Source organism: Corvus cornix, chromosome 9, assembly GCF_000738735.6.
Source record: "Corvus cornix cornix isolate S_Up_H32 chromosome 9, ASM73873v5, whole genome shotgun sequence".
NCBI classification, from domain to species: domain Eukaryota; kingdom Metazoa; phylum Chordata; class Aves; order Passeriformes; family Corvidae; genus Corvus; species Corvus cornix.
In genome coordinates, this window is record NC_046339.1 from 16426190 (window position 1) to 16447845 (window position 21656).

Consider the following 21656-nt stretch of genomic DNA (forward strand, 5'->3'; position numbering starts at 1 on the left):
GTTAAGCACTGCTTGTCAGAGCACCAAAGTTCCATGCTAGGTAAGGGAGTGATACCTACCATAGAAACTGGAGCAGGTTCTTGGCTCAGTGGAGAAAGGGCTGCGTTGTGCATGCGGAAGTCACTTGAAATCTGTGGAGTCTTTCACAAGTACGACTGAAAAGAATTTCTCTCACCCTTTCTGTCCAAAATTGAAGATTAGAGTAAATCTCAAGGTGTTAAAAATATGAATTGTGATTCCGCATGGTGTCTTGGTGTGCTTAAATCCCAATGGATGAACTCGTGCTTTGTTTTTGGCCTGAATTTTTGTTGTTTGGTATTTGAAAAGTAATTGCTTTTATTAAAGTTTTTTCCTTAATCTTGTGCTAGTACAAAAAACCCTGTGTTTAAGTCTGAAATTCATTTTCTCACAAATGTTATTAGGGTGTTTCTGGATCTGTGGGTGTTTAGCTCTGATTCTTAATAAATGTGCCTTAGAGGCTGTTTTACATTCCTTTGGGACTTCAGAATTTGGGATTGTTATTAGATATTTCCTGTCTGACTCTGAAAGAGGGAAGGAAACTGAAAACAGAAGGGTACTTCTTGAGGGAACAGCTGTCCTGATAGTCCCATGGGACTTCCTCTGAAAACCTGGCTGTCTGGACTCTGAGATGGATGAACATCTTCTATCATGTGAGCCTGCCTAAAAAATATGCTGGATTGTGTTGGGAAACAGCAAAAGCTGGATAGTTCTGCTAGAAATGAGGAGGAAAAAGAAAAAGGCCAGGTCAGAGCACCAAAGCTGGCTTCAGCTCTGCTTTTCAATGGCTACTGTGCAAAGACTTGCTAAAATTCTGCCTTCAGTCCCTGGTGTGTTACAGGAGAAGTGCAAGAACAGTGGCTTTTTCTGTTGGTTTGCTTTTTTTGTTCTTGTTCTGTTTTGGTTTTTTTTTCCCCTGAAGTTCTCTGCAAATTTTATGCAGTGCTCTAATCCTGTGCTTTGTGAGGAGAAATTTCACATTTCAATGGAGACAAAGCTACTGGGTAGGGAAAGCCCTGACTGCATTAAAAATTAAAATATTGGGACCTTGATTTTATTTCTTGATAGACACAGAAAACCCAAGAGTGACTTCTGCATGCGTTATCCCTCTCCTTATTTGTGAAGCTGATTACAAGACCTAACCATTCTGTTAGATGTAGTGTTAGGTAGCATACTTGGTTTTTTGTCCTTCTGTTTTTTTCATCAGCATGAGCTTTGTCTTAGGTGAGTAGTGAGGGTATGAAATAAGGAGATATGAGGAATGATGTACAATTTGATCAATATGTGGCAAGTAACACGATTCTGGCTTATGCTATTGAGCAGGGTGACAAAATGATCCTAAGTGGCATGAGAAATCCTATCCTGGGGAAAACTGATGTCTCTGCTGCTCAAAGCTCCAGCCCAGGCAAGGTGAGGGGCGATGGCCTGTGGAATAAGAAGGGGATGTGGGCAGGTGCTGGTCCCCAGGCTGTCCTGGGGCTGGTGGCATACAGCAGTAACTCGATCTCTGGGGAGTGGGGCTTGTTTGAGAGCTGGCACTATTGAAAACGCTACACGCTGCTTTAACTGGAAAAATAGAACATCAAGACACTCATACATCAGTGATTACTAGAAAAACTTTACATTCACCCACTTAGCAGTTTATGCAGAAAATTTGGAGTTCTGATAAAAACAATTGTTTCTGGAGAGGTGATGAGACTTAAAAGGCAGGTAGACTTAAAAGGTGAGAGGACATGGGAGATCTTGTTTCAAAATCTACTGAATAATCATCACCCTATGACTTACAGTGGGAGTTTCAAAACCTGTGTTTATGGAGGCAGTGAAGAGCTGCAGAGGTAGTATGAAGTGTTCTGATGTTTGGAATTGCTTATCTAGTATAGATTTTTAGTTTCATGTTCTTAAGTGATGATTTCTTTGGTATTAAGGCTCAATTTAAGTATGGCATAACATCTACTAAGTAATTTCAGAAAATCAGGATTGTATAACCTCTTAGTTTATATAGGAGAAAGTGCAAAACAATTAAGTACAACTGATTATATTCTGAAGATACTGATATGTAGGACAACACGGGAGTCAGGAAAATGAACTCTAAGTAGCCTCTGATCTTAATTGAAAAACTGTGAAGCACATGCAACACAACTCACAGGTTTCCTTTGTTATGCTTTATATTATTATATTAGTGCCCAGGAAACTGGTTTCTGCTGCCTCTTGGGGATCAACGGACAGCAAGTAAATGGGGCCCCTTCATTTCCCTTCTGTGGGGTTTTATTCTTTATTTTTTTTCCTTCCAGCTCTGTTCTCTCCTCGTATTTTCCTTTTTTTCTCAGCTGTTGAGATAAATAAAAACATGAAGTATGCAGACAAAGTATAGCAAGCAGACATTAAACTTCTGGAATAACTGTTTATATGGTCAGGCTCTGCTTTCATGTACAACTCATACTCAGGTATGAAATGCTAAATGGCTTTGTGTGAGAATTCTACTATTGTTGAAACCAGGGAGAGCTTTGCCATGTCTTCTTTGGTTATAAAATTGTCTTGTCTGTCTTCTCAACTTTCTGGTAAGTTCAGTGAAGGGTTCACCAGGTAACAGAGCTGCAGGGAAAGCTCTCCAAACCTTGTGAAGTGGATCATTTGTTGTTTAGAAAAGTATTATGACAAATTATAGGGTAAGGTCCATGTCACTGCTTGAAAAATTTGAATTGCTGCAAGCAAAGCCATCCAGCAGAGCTGCTGAATAGGATGGTGTAAGACTTGGCACTGCTGGTTTTTGCAGGTTTTGCCAGCCTCTTTCGTGACTTTTCTTCCTATCATATGAATTTTGTCTTTTGCAACTCTGTTAGAAATAAATAGGAAACTAAGTAGTGAGCAATGTTGTTTTAGCTGCCTTTAGGCTGCTGAGCCACTAAGCAACAAAAAGAACTTTTGATATAACACCTTCTTTAAAATAATCTCGAATGTTAAAACTTTGCCTTGTTTTTAGATTTAGGGATGTGGGGCAAGGAGGAAGAGAGAGACTCTAAGCCTCTTCTCACAACCATATAATTTGCATTCATTTGTTACTTTCTTTTAAAATAAGGGGACTATGGCACTACCTTGGAAAAAAGTCTGAGTTACCTTGGGTGGGTAAGGATTTGGTGAGACTAGTATTTCATTTAATTCATTATGTAGAAGCATTTACCACATGCAAAGAACCATCACCCATGAGGGTAGTTCTGGTATTAGGTTTAAATCTCTTGTGCTGAAACAGTCACCTTTTGAACAGGTATTTTTTCTGTATATTGGCATGACATAATTAAGCAATAAATCATGAACATTTTTAATTGAGTTGAAAAGTTTACTGATGAAAAAGGGAATAAGAATTTTTTTTCTAATGGAAGAAGCTCTTTGGTGGATGAGTTTTGCCATTGAGATTGAGTTTGTTAGTTGAGATCAAAAACTTCTAGTGTCAAATTGAGATTTAAATACCCAGAAGTTAAAAATAATAAATGAATTATTATTAAACAGATATAATTTAATTTTTCATAAACTTTTCAACACGAATGCAATTGCACATAGATGAATTTGTACATTCAGTACAACTTGTCATTCAGTATCAAAGATTATGCTGCTGGGAAGGTAACTTTTCCCTGCAGCTGGAATACAATAAGGGTTTTACTTGCTTGTGACATGAATTTTGACTGATTCCAGGGACCCCGTTTAATGACTGAATTCTGAACTTCTTGGTACTGTAAATAATCTAATCTGCAACAGCCCCTATGAAACAAAACCAAGGTTAAGAATAGGAAACTTTCAAACTCTGTTTTAGGTCAGTATCCTAAATATCCAGTTGTCTCAGGGAATCGTTAGTAAGTTGCTTTCATCTGTTGGTGACCAGTGTGAATATATTACTGAGCTTGACAGCATCTAAAAACTATTGGCATGGGTGCAGTAAGTTTGGAAATCTCAGCTTTTAATGGACAGATGTGTGGTGCAGGAGCTGTGTTCACAACTGGCAGTTCTGTTGCCACTTGTGATGCACAGTGTGGATGAAAATAAGCATCCTGCTGGCCTCTGAATGTCATTCTTTGAGTCAGGCCTTAAAGGCTTCAGTGAGGGAGTAGTGTAGGCTCCCCCTGTTTTGTGTACCCATTTGGGAATCTCCACCTCTAAAGCCCTGGTTAGGCATATGTCACATGATACCTAAGCCAGGGATTCCCTTCCCCTGATGGAGTATTCCAGCAAGGGAATCATATGGATTCAGGAGGTCAAATACTTAAAGCAAATGCCAGAGCTCTTGGCAGGTTTAGTTTTTTTCAAAGGCAGCTGATTTTGTTTCCTTCCTGGTACTTATGGTTGGCTGGCACCCCTCTTCTCTGGGAACAACAGTAACATTCCTGTGCTTTTAGAGCCAATGTCTGTCAAAGACAGTAGCACCAGCAATTAAGGCACTTTGTTTGTCAGCCTGCTAGTATTTTTAGGAAGCTGATGGAATTTGGTTTGTCATCTAATGCGTTGATCCTTTGCCAAATGTCAGGTCCCCTGACCAGCTGCCCAAGTCCCTCTAACAACTGTCACCCTGCCTTGCAGAAAGTGGAATGCCATGGAGCTGGCAACTCAATGAAGAATTAACAGCCTCTGCCAGCATGCTCTAATTAAAGAGCTACATAGACAACAGCTGGGAAAAATTCATCAATCACAAAATATTTATTATTGGAATTAAAACACCTCATAACTAATGCATAGATTTGCATTGATTACCATCTCCTGGAAGGAACAAATGGTACCAGCTCTGTGTGTCTGGGCATTTTGAATGTTTATATCACTTGTACGGTCACCCATCTGCCTCTGGTTTGTTAACCATAATTAAAGGGTTGATCAGCTTCTTTGCAGCTACTCAGGGTCAACATCTGTAGAACTGTGATGCTGAACACTACAAGGAATTCTGAATTCACTTTGTCATGTGGTCCATGGCATTATTTGTGTGTGTCAATCTTCCAGGCACGTGGACAGGACTCTAGAGTTACTCACCCTTGAGCAAGTCAGTAGTAATGCAACAAATACTAGATTAGTTGCATGGACTTATAACCATGGTTAGTTCATAAACAAGCTCAGGGTGAATTGCTCAGTTTACTTCTCCGAGCCATTGTGCTGTCTAATGTGGCAGTAGTGCAATGGTGTGTCCTTTTGTAATATGAGGTGGATATGTTGCAGTCAAACCACTAGAAAACTTAATATGAGAAACACTTTCTAAGCTTTTGAAGATGGTCATATAAAAATATGCTTATATGCACTCACATTTGTATATATTCAATGCCATGTATTTTTCTTGGCAACATCTTTTGCCTGATTCAGAAGCAAACTTTTCTATTTCTATCAACACTTACAAGGACTTTTGCAATATTTGTACAGATGCAGTTCTGAAGCACTAGATCGCTGTGTTTATGGTTAGTTCAAGGCCTGAGGTCTCACTTAAGCCCTCCAAACTTATGGTGTACTTCCTAGAACCATTATATCCAAAATGAATGGAGCAAACTTTAATGTTAGAGCTCTAATACAACATCCTTCTCTGAGGCATGAAAGTGAAGATGCAGAAAAGAGCAAGCAAGAAGTTAGCTCCAACGTTCTGAACCTCATGGTCTTTCTTCAGTGCTCATGAAATGGTACTTACAGAATCATGTGCTTGGCAAGCTGGTAGTAATTGATTTTCCTCATCTGACAAAAAAAAAAAAAAAAGCTTGAAAATATTTAGTGGCACTGATAGAGTTTGAAAAATATATTAGTAGGTAGGCTGAAAAAAATCAGATTGCTTGTGAATGAGAAAAATTGTATTGCTTTAATTAAATTAAAGAAAATGCCTGGTATCCAGTCCTGGAATGTTTTTATGACACAGTAAGCACTGGCATTTGTGTTTGTCTATGGTAGAATCTCGTTCTGCCTTTTAGCACAGCAGAAATATAGTTACCATGGAGGAGGTCTACTGGATCTCTTTAAATCACAAAATTAAAACCAAATATAAGATGGTACAGGGACCTAAACATCAGATTCCTGAAAGATAAAATTATCAGCCAACATTTCATGGCTGTAGTAGACACTGTTTTGGTTGATATTTTAGATTAACTTTTAGGTCAAACCTTGAGTATTGCCCAAGATGTGCAGACATTTAATGAGGCATTATAAGAAATTCTTACTGCTATATAATTGAGATAAATAACAGTTTTAATGAATAACTATGACCTCTTATGTCAAGAGATGAAGATAATAATTATGTCTAGAGATGAGCAAAGCAGAATTTATTCTTTATCTTGCCTACTGACTTAGTTGGCATTCATGAGAGCTGAGGAACCCTTCCTCTAACGGACATGCTGAACAGTTCATTCACCATGTTGTTCTCTTCCTTTTGACAGGTCCTTTGCTACATGTTGAGCACAGCCCAGACCTTTGAGAATTTTCTATATACTAAGATGAGGAAAAAGAATGATCCTAATGGGTCTTTCAGAGATTCTGTTGTTGGATACTTTTCTGCTTTCACACAGGCTTGATTCTGACATGACTGTTGACTTCAGTAAAGGTAACATGATATACTTGTTGCTTTGTTGGTTTTTTTCTCATGAGAACAAACTGGATGTGTGTTTAGGTTTGCCACAAAGTACTACTGGGGTTGGCAGCAGCAAGACAAAGTAAAAGATCCACAAAACAGTGAAATGTTTATTGATGCACGATGTAAATACTTTGCGTACTTTGTGACAGCTGATGGAGATGATAGTCATAGCCAAGCTGAATTTCCACTTCCATGGACAGATGTGCTAGGACAGTGTGCCCTGGTATTTAGGTATACTGATTTCCTAGACTTGCACCAGGAGGAATTTGCGATTATGGGTGAGGCAGGTCTGCTAATGGCTGTACTTAGATTTTGTGCTCAAACTATGGTAACTTATTTCTAACATTTCCTCCTTAAACTGCTCCATGATGTGTTTATGCACAGTGGAGGGTGTCAGTACTGAACCTAGTACATGTAGCTCCAAAAGCTCCATATGTTTTAAGGATGAGAGAGGTTTTAAAATATGTCAGCCTTTACTGCACTGAAGGGTTTGACTTTAATGCCATACTTGCAGTATTTCTTCTAATTAAGAAGTGAGGAATACTACTAATTCAGCAGTAAAGTTAATTAGCACAGACTATAAATGTTTATTTGTTTTTTAATAGCAACAAATGCATTATAAATGACTCCCGTGTTCATCTGTTGTACAGTCCTGCTGTTAGAGTAATTTGTAACATAACTTTTTCTTACAATAGCTGTTGACTTTGCAAAAGCATGAATATGAGTTTGGTGTTGATTGTGGAATAACCATGTTAAGTGTTAAACCAGCTAAATTTTTGAGAGGACTTGCTATGTGAGAAAGATTAAAATAAATTGTGTGTATATTGATGGATATTGAACTGCTTAATGTAGTCCTTATCTACAATCAGAAACCTGCTTTTGCAGGCATTTCAAATCTGAAATAGATGTATTTTTCCTAAATACAAACTTGCTACATCTAAACTCTAATAACTTTATGATAATTCTTGGATTTTGAAATAAAAGTGTGGAAGTAGAACTTCTAGTTTTGTGTGTTAGAATTTCACAGATGCTTATGAAAATTTGATAGCAAACTTTAATCTGTAAATAATTTATAGAGTTTTATAATATTTTTGGTAGCAAGTACTGTTTTTATAGCATTGTAGATGTACCTAATAGTTTCAAAGTGAGTATTTGTCAACGTTTGAACTAAAATATTGAAATATTTTACTTTACCCCTTAATGTGGTTCTGCAGTTCTTACTTTCTGAAACAGCACAGTCATGGAATGAAAAGCTGCCATGTAGTCCTGCTTCATTCAGGACAAGCATTTTGTACTGAACTTAATCCCATCTTCTGAAATGAGGGATGCTGAAGAGATTTGGGTTTAAGACATATGCAATGAAGAGGGAAAACAGTAAGGTGTAATTTCTGCTGTGAGGTGATGTCCTTAGAGAAGTATCTTTTTAGAGATCTGTGTGCCAGTTTGGGTTTCTAGAGTGGGAACCTCCAGTAAGTGTGGAAGACAGAGTATTTTGGAAATGACTAAAAGAGACCTGGTTTTGGGGAATGGAGCTGTTATGGGCAGACTGGTTATACACACCTAATTCAGCCAACACTAGAAAACTGAGAAATAGTCATCTCATACTGTCTTTGTTTTTTGTTTGAAGTAAACTTTGCCCTTGGGTGTTATGAGAGATAAATCTTGACTCTTAATACCCTAATCAATGCTATCATCTTTTCTGCAGCTCTAGTCTTTTCATAGTCTTTTCAGTCTTGACTGCTGGTCAAACTATTGAGTCACTTAAATTGATTAAGGCTTTTCCAATTTTGCAACATCATCGCTAATGCAATGAATCCAGTGACTTAGCCATCTTCTCAGTGTTATTTCTGACTCAAGAAGAGAAGTTTGGAAGATTATCTAGCTGTTGATATGCCGGCTTCTGTATTGGCAATTTTCCTGTAGAGAAGCAAATAGTGTATGGAAAGCACTGAACTCTTTCTTCTTTGGGAAAAAGAGTAACAAAAACCTTATACGTACACTCAGATATACTGTTGGAGACGCTGAAATGTCACCATAAAGGCTGAATATGATTTACTTGCATAACAAAAGCTCCACTTCTGGGAAGTTGTGTCTTTGGCATGAAAATCAGTGCATCTCCTATGCATTTTTCAGGATATTCTCTGCATAAAGTGTGCATTTGCTGAGGATTTCTGAGTAAATATGTTATTTCTTTAACAAGTGTGATTACTTTTGAGCTTTAATCTTGACTTCTGAATGCAGTATCTATAACTTTGGTTTCTGCAAAAGTTCCCAGAAGGCAGTTACTTGATTGCTGAGGAAATAGTGAGAAAGATCCTGTTTTAGTAGCTATTGCCTGCTTTATACTTTTCACAAAGATATTTGCAAATGTCTCATTAAAACAACAAATCCAAAAGGGTGGAAAGGTGGTGTCTGATCTAATCCTCAGTGAAAAAACCTGGACTGCACAGACTCATTAGGAATTAATTCCAATTGCTGTAGAATAACCTGTAAAGCTGGGTTATGTTAGATTTAGAGGACTAGATGCAGATCTGACAAAGGCAAAGTTGCTTCACATTTTCTTGAATGTTAGAAAAATATCCCTGGTATTTGAGCTGCATTTAGTTTGAATATCGCTATTGGAGTGGTGAAGAGGATTAGGGGAAGAGGAGCAGAACACCGTGATATGCAATTTTATCCTGGGTTTCATACTCCTACTGAGGCTGGAGAAACAGAAATCAGCCTTTAAGTGGGTATCTGGGTCCTTGGGAAAAGGACTTAATTTCATGAAGAAGAAAAACTACTTACTGATTTTTGTTACTGAGGAAAGCTTGGGACAGTATGTAGGTTTGAGGTAGACTTCTAAAAATCAGTGTGCGAAGCTGGTAAGGGTCTATGAGCTTGCTTTGCTCTTCATGTGGTGATCTCTGCATTTAGTCCTGTTTGCAGTCCCTTAGAGTTTTTACTAATCAGTGTATTGATGGCAAAGTCAGTTTAATTTCTATGTCCTGGACTGTGTGTTGCTGGGCCCTAAAACAACTCGTGCAGGAATGTTGTTGCTCTTGTCTTTCATATAGAATACTTGACTCTTAAGTCTGCTCACCATTCACAGAATTAGAATGGTGGCTAATAACCATCATATGATACCTTGGGTGTGAAATGTATGTATCCAGGTATTTCTGTCCTCCAGCTCTGTTAGAGTCTGTTGCCTTTAGCTGTGTTTCCCTTGAAACAAGTTGGTCATCAAAACTTATTCAATCTATTGTAAATTTTCTTGAAAAGTTCTAATCGAAAATTTCAGTTTTATAAATTGAAAAGGTTGAATTATTTGCTACACAAATTGGAAATACTCTCTTTTAAATAATAGCATAATGTCATTACTCAGGGCGTTATTACCTTCATTTAAGCTAAGAAAAACAAATGTTTGGCACAGATGAGAATAATCATAAACCTATTGTTATTAAAATGCCTTAATACATTTTCAGAGGGGATTTCCCATTCACGTGTAGGTGTGGTTATACTTTTCAGAGTTTGATGAAGACAGCATCGAGAGCTGAAGTATTTTTAGCACTCTTATAAAGGGGAATATATTAGGAAAACTTAGTGAGTTCATGTGTCTATTGCTTTTTCAAGCTCTCACATCTCACTCAGAGCCTCAGTGCAGCTGGGCTGAATACTCATCTCTTGGCTGTATTTAAGGTCAGCATTGCTGGGAGTTAAAATGAAGGAATAACATAGTGCTCAGGCTGCAATTTCCAGAGACCAGAGATTTCCAACTATGCAAATGTTTATATTTTATTTCTGTTTTAATTCTAAATGAAAAAAACTTAAATATATTTTTCAAAAAAACTGAGAACTGAATTAGTGAAGCCCTGCTGAGGAGGTGATGGTTGAATCCCTGGAAGGCAAATGAAAGGGAAAGTACTATCTGCCTTCAGTGGTTGAAAGTTTTATCTTCTATTTGAGAACTCTATAGACCCATCCATCAGGTGGTCTGACAGGGAAATTAAATTGGGTTATAGCACTGCAATAAGTCCAGATTATGTTCCTGTTGAGCAGTAACAAATTGTGGTGAACCTTCTATAAAGTTTCTTTCTGTTTTTCACAAAATAATGCGGTATAGAGGTAGTGATCACAAGAGGTGCTGAGGAAACCTTTAGAAAAGCTTGCTATTCTTTAATAAGGAAAAGATATGAAATTATATATGTGGCTTTCTTTTCCTGTAGAATGACTTGTGTTCTCTGCTCCTTTATAAGCACACTAAATCCACCTAAGGTGAAATTTGCTTTATTTGCTGCAAAATGAGAAAAATTAAACTATTCTCCTGACAATGAGATAATGTACTTGGGCCCCTATTGTGATGGGTCACCATTAACTTCCACTGAACATGGTAAGAGATGCAGCTATTCTGCTGGGGCTCACTATGGAACCCTAATTTTCCTCCAATAACAAAACAAAGAGTATTTAAGTTGCACTCGCCTCATGTGTGCATTTTAACTAGACTGAGTTCAGTAGGCTTTCTTATCTTTGATTTATTTGAAAAGGAGCTCTTATACACAGTCAGGATCCAAGTGCTTTTGAATGCAGCTTATATTCAGATCTAGAACCTCCTATCATTCCATCCTGGGTCTGAATATCCTTCAGCTTGAAGAAACTTCAGACCCATCTCTAATGTCAATGGAAAACTGTGAATGTTTGAAAACAGGTCCAGAGTTGTTCTCAAGCTTTGTGAACTTCAGCCAGCTATTCCATTAAGGTGTTATTTTCTTTAACCAAATCTGAAAGAAAGGTTTCTGGTGTCAGGTTTCTTTGCATCCTTCTGAAAATCTTTGCATTCATATGGAAAATTAACATCCTTTACATCTTTGCATGTATCTATAATACCTTTAGAATGTGTGAGATCCTGGATGTTTTAACAAACAAGAACGAATTTTTTCTAACTCTTTGTTGTCTCTTTCAAACCAGTTGCATTTAACTATACAGCCCGGACTATTTTTGAATCATATCCATGTCTTCTTAGACTCAAAAGAAAAATAAAAAAGGGAGGGATTTCCTTCCAGTTGGATGTTCTTTGTACAGTGTGAGCATTAAGAGCCATTGGTTACCTAATATCTTGTTTATATGGAAGCTAAGCTACCTTTTAAAAATAGGTACAAATGAATGCAATAGAAAAATAGAGAAAGTTTAAAAGAAAGGCTGATGTTGTTTAATGAAGTGTGGCATTCTGATCTGTTTTTAAAAGCCTTGTTCCTTCTCAGTTAGCAATAGGGGTAAAATGTTTCTCTTATGGGCTTCTGCTCTACACATTGCATGCTTGCTTTGAGGGATTTGAAACCTAAATAAACCTTAGCTCACAAAAGATGTAAGCATGAGAAATCTCTTCCTTTTTCTGGAACGGCTTGGGGGCTGATTGTTTATTTAACAAGCTGGTGCCCTGATTTTGCCACTGACACACTTTGACAAAAATTCCCCTCACAGGCATTTAAAGTTGCAAAAGGGAAGAAAATTGAGAAGAAAGATGTGAGTCAATGCACAAAGCCACAAAGGTCTGCTGATGTAGGTGTTTTCAATATTTAGTAACTATATCCAAAGTTGCAGTGCTAGAATGGTCTCGGAGAGAAGAGTCAGTGATGTTCTGATATAATCAGAGCAAATGAGATCTTCCCATGAGTTGTTGGTTGCTTGAGTTATGTACAGGAGCTCACTTGGGAAGAGGGAAATCATGTCTATGGAAAGACCCAGAAGAGTCCTTGCAAAAATCCTAACAAACTAAAGTGAAATTTAAATAGTGCACAGGCTCTGTGCCAGCTCATAAAAGGTGAGTGCGTTTTATCCTTAGATGTTAAGATTGTTGAGTGGCTGAATTTGGGAATTGGCTTTTGTTCTCTTCACTGAAGCAGCTGGGAGTTGGAAAAGGCAGGCGCAGATGCAAACGTGACATCCCTACAGTTGGCACTTCCCAGAAGAGCGTGAAGTGCCAAACCCAACTATGAGAGCCAGGGAAAAGTTGGTGTTTAGCTGATGGATTTTGGTGGTGGGGTGTGGGGTATTTTTGTTTTGTGTTGGGTTTTTTTTGTTTGTTTTTATTTTTGATTTTGTTTCGTTGTTGGTTTTTTGGGGTTTTTTTGTGTGGTTTTTTTTTTTTTTGGTAGGAAAAATACTTTTAAATGTTTTGAGACACTGATACAAAACTATTTTCATAGCTGCAAGATTTCCTTCCCACTAAAGTTTTGTTTTTTGGGTACAAAACTTTATTCCCTTCTAAAAACTTTTTCTAACTAAGAGGCATTGGCCATTCACCAGAGAAGAGGGTTTTTTCTCTTGTCTAGTTCCTTTCTCTTTCTTATTTCCACTTTTTATACCAAGATGCAAGAAAGGGTTGTATGGAATGAACTGAGGAATGGGGAAATGGGTGGAAAAAACCCTATTTATATCATTTAGAACCAAATAGGGAAGAATGAAAATAGTGGTTTTCCCATGAATTTACGTTACTGTACAGTTGAAGGGAAGGGCAAAAAAGAAGGTGGAGGTTTCCTTGTTGTGGATATTCTAATTTTTGTCATATGAGTTTCTCGAACTGTTTCTACAGAACTAAACTATCACATTTCCCCAGATGAGATTTCCTATGATTGCTTCATTCCAAGTCACAACAGACTCTTCAGCAATCACTTTTTGACTTCCTGTTTTTTACATTGTAAAACTTGGATTCTGCTGTAATTATTATATTAAAATGAAAAATGAAAATCTTCAAATAAGCAAAATTTTCAATTTCTTTTCATGTACCTGAAGTGTTTACAGATTTTAGGAAGCACCATTTCAGTGTGATTTTACCTTGTGACCAGACAAATTATTGAAGTTTGTCAGTACAGGGTTAGAAAACCTTCTGATCAAAAAGGAAATTGAACATGAGTCTGAAATGTGCAAGCAGATTATATTAGTAATTGGTATGCATCTCATCTTAACTCATTCAACTCTTTCTACATTTTTTAAGAAATTATTTATTAATGGAAATACACATTTAAAACATAGTTTAATACTATGATTCATCAAAGAAGTGGACATATGGGTATATCCTAAGTTGCAGTAAAACCCAGCATCTCAAATGTTGCTCAATGAAAAGTCTTATTTGTCCATACTTACTCTACTTGTAGAGAAGAACAGACTTGAAATGGTTCAAGAAACTTGATTAAGAGCAATTTGACTTTCATTTTTATAGCACAAGTAGTAGTATCTTTTATTTCCTTTCAAGTAGTTTTGACTGGAAAATAAAATAGTTTGTAAAATTTCAAATGATATCATTTTCCTCAGGTAACTTTTTATGAACAGCTTTTTCTCTAGTGTTTTTCTAATTTTCTGAGGGAGCTGGGAGCAAGTCAAGCAGGAGAACAGGGCAGGCACCTGTTTTAACGAAAGCTTTCCAACCAGTTCTGCTCTGTATGTAGTCTTTTCTAGATTTGATTTCTTTTTCCTCACCGAATAAAGGATTCTCCCTTATTATCTATGTTTGTAATTTCATTGTGTTTGACCTATTAAATAGTGCATATGGAAAATCTTTAATTTTCAGTACTAGGTGGCTAAAGATGAAAATGGGTCTCATAGAGTAACTGCAAAATGAGCTTTAAATCCTAATTAAAAATCATCTTAACACTACATTTCACATTGTATAGTTATGGGTCTGATATTTTCTGAATTGGTTATGCCAGATTACTTTATAGTACACTGTGATTGAGAGGGAGCATGACTTTTTTGAACAATTTCTTTTGCACAGCAGGGTGACTTAAATTAGTGTGACTGACATCCACCTAATATGCTTACAAATCTTTGGAACAATTGATTTGAAACGTGAGCATTTTCATTCTGAGTGGATCACAGCACAGGGAAAGAAGTTGGATGTGCTGGATATGCAAGCAAATTCACAAGAGCTGTTTCTCTTAAATACCAATCCAAGGTATATCTAAGCATATATGTAAACTTAGCTTATGAATATTGCTAAAGCAAGTGGAAAAACTCAGGCCCAGAAGAAACTGTCACACCTCATAGGAACAAAAATGAAGCCAGGACTTTGCCAGTGAGTAAATTTACAAAATGAAGGTGCTTAAATGTTTGAGAGGAATACATAAAAGAGGTGAGGAGAAAAATATTGCGATGTTTGAAATTCTCCCAGGTAAAGGATCTAGCATATGTAAAAATCCCAATTAATATCAAAGATGCTTGCTCTGGACTAAAATCTAAAAATTTCCCTGGACTGATCCCTTAAAAAGGATTTTCCTTAGCAATGTTGCTGTTAATCTCCAATATGTAATATGTTGTTTGTCTGAGCAGGGATTCCCTTGTATGGAATACCAATGCTATCCCCTGCCCCAGTGTCAGGCCTTCATTAACTTCCTTAATGTATCTTGTGTAAAATTTTTGCTTAAAGACCTCTAATCGCCTGTCCTTTGTATCTGGCCAGTAGGGTAGTGCTATCATTATAAAAGAAAATTCAGAAAATAGTAGCCAGTGTTCAAAGCATCAATCCAACAAATGAGTTGATAATCCTTGTAAAGAGTCATGTCCTTCCTGCTGCAGAGTGTGCACCTTGCAGCACGGTGAAGGATGTATATAGGATTAGGAGCTGCAGAAGAAGCTGTCCAGAACTGTTAAACACTTTTGTGTAAATGAACATGTCCTGAACTCCAAAAATTGGAACTATCTGCAAACTGTACAGCAATTTATACAATATCTTGCTTTCTAAAGATACTGTCAAAGGTAATAGAAACAAATTTTGAGTGGGAACATACATGTGCATCCTATGAAATAGGATGTGAGTGACCACTGGTGTGGTCAGACTCAAATGAAATCACCCAGCTTCATATTTATCTGTCTAGGAGGTAAGCATGGTGGTAATAATACCCAGCTCGCAGGTTCAATCCCTCTGTGGGCCATTCACTTAAAAGCTGGACTGATGATCCTTGTGGGTCCCTTCCAACTCAGAATATTCTGTGATTCTCTGATTCTGCTCTCATGGTTAATTGTTGATTTAGTGAAATTTATTCTAGGCAGTTATTAGACTTGCTCAATAGCATTCCTTTAAGATCTTGCATTACTCTCTGGGCATACTTGTTTTGTTCTAGAGATATCTTAGAGCTTTTTAATTTAGGAATAGATCATCACCATGAAGAAGCAGTTTTTCCTAGACAATCAGAAAATACAATTGTGTGTGGAATGCTTGAAGGTAAGAGGCACTATTGTAGCTGAAACATTTTCTAGTGACAACATGCGTTTCTCTGCAGAAGTAATACTGAGTCTTGCACCTGACTTATCAGATTAAGAGCGCTTTTGCATTGACCCTCATGATATCAATATGGCATTGCTAAAGAAAGGTACAGTTCTTTCCCTTAATCTACTTGTTTTTCTCCCATAACACAAATGCTGTCTAGCTGGAACTAATGTGGATTGAAGGGGAAGTCATGTTAGCAAAGGTTTTTGAGTTGGATGAGCATGTGCCTATCCTTTAATACCCCCACAATCTGTTGTGGGGCTGTTTGGTCAGCTGAGAATGGAGGTCTGGAGTTCAGTTGGTATTTAGCACAAATGATGTCATCACACCCACAGGGTGCACTTACAGGGCAGAGCTCAAAAGCTGATGCTGATCACATATTGATGTGCAGCTTGTTATGCCATGCATTAAGCTTGTGCATTGTTACTGGTAGGCTTGCAAAGGATGCATTTTGCATCAGTAACTACACTGCATCTTGGTTTAAGATATTTACAGATCTATAAGGGAATGAGTTTCTGAAAGATCTAGAGATGGGTACATGAATGCAATTTTTGTGAGGTTCTTCTCTGAGGTTCTCACCTGCTAATTCTCCATTTGTACAAAACTGGAGGAAAACTCTGTGTGCCTGGAAGGTCCTGCCTGTACTCCTCTAAGTGCTGACAAGCTGGACAGGAAGGTGCAGTAACTGCTAGTCCATAAGGACAGTCAGTAGTGATATTGACATCGCTGTCGTGTGGCACCAACTCACACTGAGGCATTAAACCAGAACAGCCAAAGACCATCTCTTGCAACAAACATGTTCACAAGGCTCAGTTGCTTTGCTTTTTCCTTCAGTTGCTGTGTTCATGGCCTCTTTCATTTTTTAATGCTCACAAAACAATAATAGCCAAGAAGGTAAGGTAGATCTGCCAACTCCCAGTTTCTAGAAAGCATGGCACACAAAGGTCTGATCCAGCCCTGAAATCCAGGGAAAGGAAAAATTGCAGTGCATGGGTTTATACTGGAATGAGTTGAAAAGCATACCCAAATGCTACCTTGAAGCCAATTACCACTTTAAAGGTCACAAGTGTGCCATCTTAAAACTGGATCCCAGAAACAGCTACAAACCTGCAGTTCCTTTGAACCTGAGCCCATGGGACTGTGACATGTTTTTGGTATGTTAGCATCCCTGACAGTGGCTAGAGAAGTAGGTGAGCACCTGTTTTCTAGGTGCTGGGGGTTTGTTTTCTAGGTGTTTGTTTCTTTTTGGTCTGCCTATGATTGGAAGCTGTGTCTTTTCCCTCAGTACTCCCCAGTTATTTGGGATCAATCTTTTAAGATTTAAGTTGTAAAAACTTCCATTCTTTTACATTTATGGTTATTGCAGAGAGTGAGGTCTTTTGGGCTAATTCCTATATAGAACCTGTACTGCCAGGTTTGGCATGTCAATCCACCATACAGACCCTTGAAGTCCGGCTCAGTTTTCATCTAGTCCTAGAGCCACTGCTTTTCATAGCACCTGCACATTGTGTACCTGCGCACACTGTGGGGCTCGAGGGCTGGATTTTGCCCCTTTCAGTAGGTCAACAGCACACCCCATGGCTATGGGCAGCCTAATAGTGCTCTCTTACCAAACAGCTGGGGGTTTAGTGCATGCTCTTACGATGTTAGATGTCTTATTTCACAGAAGTTAGAGCAGCCTAGCTGGCCACTAAAGGACAACCAATCCAACCTTTCCAGTTTTACAAAAAAACCCTCTTGAAATAGAAAAAATTTGACATGTAATGAAATAATGCTGAATCATGTGAATATGTTGCAGTCTGTGAAGGGTTGGAACTGGGATGCTGACAGCTCTGAAGCTTTTTTTTAAAAGTTGGTAACAGTTCAAATCTCATCAGCTTCTGAGATTTCATCTGTTTCTTTGGGAGGGTGGGATAAATGTCTCTGGACATGATGCCAAGATTGAATCTTTAGGAGGAAGACTTGGATGAAAACTCCTTTCTTCTTCTGACCTGATCTCTTCTCACCCATTGTGATATTATACAAATTGAATTTCAGGGCTAGCAAGCTAAGGATTCTGCAGTGGTCGGCAGAAGTGTCTTTCCATCTGATTACCCTTGAGGTCAGAAGCATGTAATATATTCAGGGGGGTTTCTAATCGAACGAAACTCAGAATATGTGAGGGTTGTAGACAGCAGCTGGCCCCAGCAGAGACTAACAGATTTGCTGAGAACCTGCAAAGATCTTGGCAGGATGTCAGCAAAGATACTGCAGGGTTGCTAGATGCCAGGAAAAAGAGATCTTTGGTTTCAGCAAGGAAAATGGTATTTAGGGAGGATGGGATGTAATAAATTACAATAATAGCACTGCAACCAAGTCTCATCCAAAAGTATCAGAGACTGACTATAGCTATTTTCATTGGTGAAGAGGCTGAAGTGGTTGCAAGTGAAGAGATATGCTTTCTCATAGTGGCAGAATATTATTAGAGCCAGGGCAAGAAGTAGCTGGATTCTTTGTAGGAGTTGGTTTTTAAATGTAGTGAACTAAGACAGGAACAAAAGCAGTGATGGAGAAAGGGATGTAACTGATTTAAAACAATGGGAAATAGAAGAATGGAATCTGAGTGGATAACATAGATTTTTCACATTTGTGAAGATGATGATCATGGAAGAATTTTCAAGGACCTTATTGTCTTTCTGGGATGATAAAAGGTTGAATCTCTACAGCATCAGGAGTTTCTAACATGCAGTATCCAGCTATAAATTTAAGTTTACTCTCACCATGCATTTGCTTAGTGAATTGCTCTGCCAAAATGCGTAGGTATTTCTCTGAAAGCTTTGGGTGCTGTAAATATAGGGTGGCCATTTACCTGGTCAAGTGTAACAGTGCATGCCACCCCTGCACCTGACCCTTAGATGCTTTCAGAAGACTTTTAGGTCAGTCTGCAGGAATTTTTGTGTTCTGTTGTGCTAAGGTGTTCTCCCCGCTCCTTCAGGAGCATTTTAGTGAAAAAGGTTCTTTCCAAAGAGCCTGTCCAGAATAAGTGTTTTACTTGAAGCAGAATTCTGGCTTTTAGAAAGGCAGCTTCACAAGCAGAGAAAAGAAAACAGATTCTCATCTAATTGGTACATTGAACATGGTACAGCGAATAGCAGCTCTAGTGGGGAATGCCTACACGGAAAATTTCTGCCCTGTAGGATAGGTCATTCTCAGTGTTTCAGAAATTTGGTTTATATTATTTCAGGGGGATTTCCTCTTCATTTACCTGGTAAAGCAGTCCCTATTACTTGTCATTGTTCTTAGGACTTGATTTGGTGATTACCTTATCAGGTTAAGGTCTGTTACTGACAATCTGTCTTAACTATGTGGCTTTGTTTTCCTGGCAAGATACCAGCAGAGGGTGGGAAAAGCAGCTGTTCCTTAAGATAGGAATAATAAAAAAATGCCAACTGGTAAAATCGTCCTGACTTCTGCTGAACTGAAAAAGGCCATTAATAGCTCTTGGAATTCCTTGGTTTGTTGCATCCTTGTGTTCCAAGAGAAATAATGTGGCAGGCAGGATACCACTGAAAATGTAGTGCAAGTGGTACTGGACTGAAATGTGTATGCTGAAAATGCCAGATGGTGGGGGCTCAGGAAAAATGCAAACTGCAGGCTATTAGTAAAATACACTGATGACAAGCAATTCTTTACCTGTATATGGGTCTATTTCAAAGCAGAAGACAATGTGGGCTGGTTTTACAACCACTGAATGGGCCAAATCAAACTTCCTAGCATGCTATCAACCTGCTCAGAAGCTAATTGCTTCAAACATCTGTATAAAACTCATTACTTTTGTGACAACTATGCAAGCCTTACAGAAACTTTCAACTACTTGTGCTTTGTTCCTTTAGCACAAGTATTTAAATATTTAATAGAGCAGAGGATGTGTTTGTGTTGACAGTTTCCATGTGAGCAATCTGATGTAGAAAATAGAAAACCCTGAAAATCTCTGAACCCTTGGGATAAACTTATGTTTTCAAAGATCCTGTTGAAGCAGGGAGGCCGTGGCAGCAGACTGGTCGGTGTGGCTTCGAAAGCTGTGGGGAGCTTTCGACAGCAGCTGCTGTGTGTCAGAAGTCTATAAATTGACTTCCTGCCACAGGAGGCCTCCAGCAAGTTCATCTGGAGAGTTAGTGGGAGAAATCCTCACCTTTCATCTTACCAACAGAGCAAATCTATCCAGGGCCGTGCCTAGGGCTGGGAAGGGGTTTGAGCTGGTACAATCCTTGTGTCAGCCAGCATGATCTTGATGAATAAAACTGCTGTGGGTGGAGACCTCAGTGTTTTGTTGAGGGAGAGAAGGCACTCTCCTTTGAGTAGTGTATACACATGTCCATTATATTCTTTGTTTTTAAAAACTCACAGCTGAGAACACGCTTCTTTCATTATGTCTCAGATAACATCAAACAACATATTTTCTTTTCCCCTACCTCTTTCTTTGTCTTCAAGGCAGTTATGTGCTATCCCTTCTCTTCAAAGTGGATGCATGTTCCCTTTCCAATGTTCAATTCCCTTTACAATAATCCTTATCTACCGGTTTTGGAACTGTCCTTCTTCAACAGGATTTAATTTCCTTTAAAAATTGCACTCTCACTGAATCAATAATCCAACAAGAATCTCTGGCAAAGGATGGGTTTTGGTGTGGTAGGTGTCTCAAGAGTTAGTAGCTAATATCATCTTTGTTGGACCTCATTATTTAATTGAAGTTTAACTCCTGAGCTGCGGAGTTCAAGCTTCTTGCATTTTCTTTCTGTCTCTGAGGAATCAGCCTGTTTTCTGCCAACCAGAGGTGTATAATCTCAAATGTATAATATATCTTCTTCTGTATTGCTGAAAATCTTGTTTACTCATTCAGCATATTAGATAGATTTGAACTCCTTTAGGTTAAAAACTGAACCTGAATATGCTGTTTCATACCAGTAAGAGTCATTCTTTTGCATATCTGTGGTTTTCAAATACAGTCATGAATACTGAAATGAGAAAAATCTACAATGAGATATTCTGAAAGTTTATCCTGGCCTAAATCCATCCTTGATTCCTTTGCTGTGCAGGATAAGGCTATGTTTATAGTGAAATACAAAGAAAAAGCTAAAGGTTCAGAAGACTGGAGATATTTTGAGCCTTCTTGAAGTTGAAGTGGAGGAAATGTAACTTGGTTTAGAAAAGCAAAGTGCAATGCCTGACTTCTCAAAAGTGTGTTAGGCTTAGGTTGTTTCAGCATAATAGATTCTGGAAATTGCATTTAAATGCAGTTTAGAAAACCTATTTAATAAAGCTTTCTGACCTTGTTGACTTTTGGGGTTGGAAGGGTGAGGCATAAATAATAGCGGGGTGGGGGGATGGAACGAAACCAGGAGTTGTAGTAATTCTTGAACCATGCTTATTAGTATTGTGATCAGTTTTGGCCCCTGTAATATAAGAAAGATATAAAGCTCTTAGAGAGCATCCAAAGGAGGGCAATGAGGATGGTGAAGGGCCTTGAGGAAAAGCCACCTGAGGAGAAGTTGAAGGCATTTGGTCTGTTCAGCCTGGAGGAGGCTGAGAGACCTCATTGCAGTTATAACTTCTGTGTGAGGAGAAGAGGAGGTGCAGACACTGATCTCTGCTCTGTGGTGACAGTGACAGGACCTGAGGGAGTGGCATCAAGCTGTGTCAGGGGAGGTTTAGGTTGGAAATTAAAAAAAGGTTCTTCACCCAGAGGGTGTTTGGGCACTGAACAGGCTCCCCAGGGAAGGAGTCACAGCACTGAGCCTGACAGAGCTCAATAAGCATTTAGCCAATACTCTCAGGTACATGATGGGA

General features: G+C 38.4%; 1 long non-coding RNA gene across 1 annotated transcript in view; it reads left to right on the top strand.

The window, feature by feature from the left end:
• Nucleotides 1–21656, top strand: part of LOC104693428 — a 248792-nt gene that overhangs the window by 123763 nt on the left and 103373 nt on the right. Inside the window, exon 8 of the long non-coding RNA XR_005602585.1 lies at nt 6402–6565. This is a non-coding gene — a long non-coding RNA (uncharacterized LOC104693428). The remainder of the gene's footprint in view (nt 1–6401; nt 6566–21656) is intronic.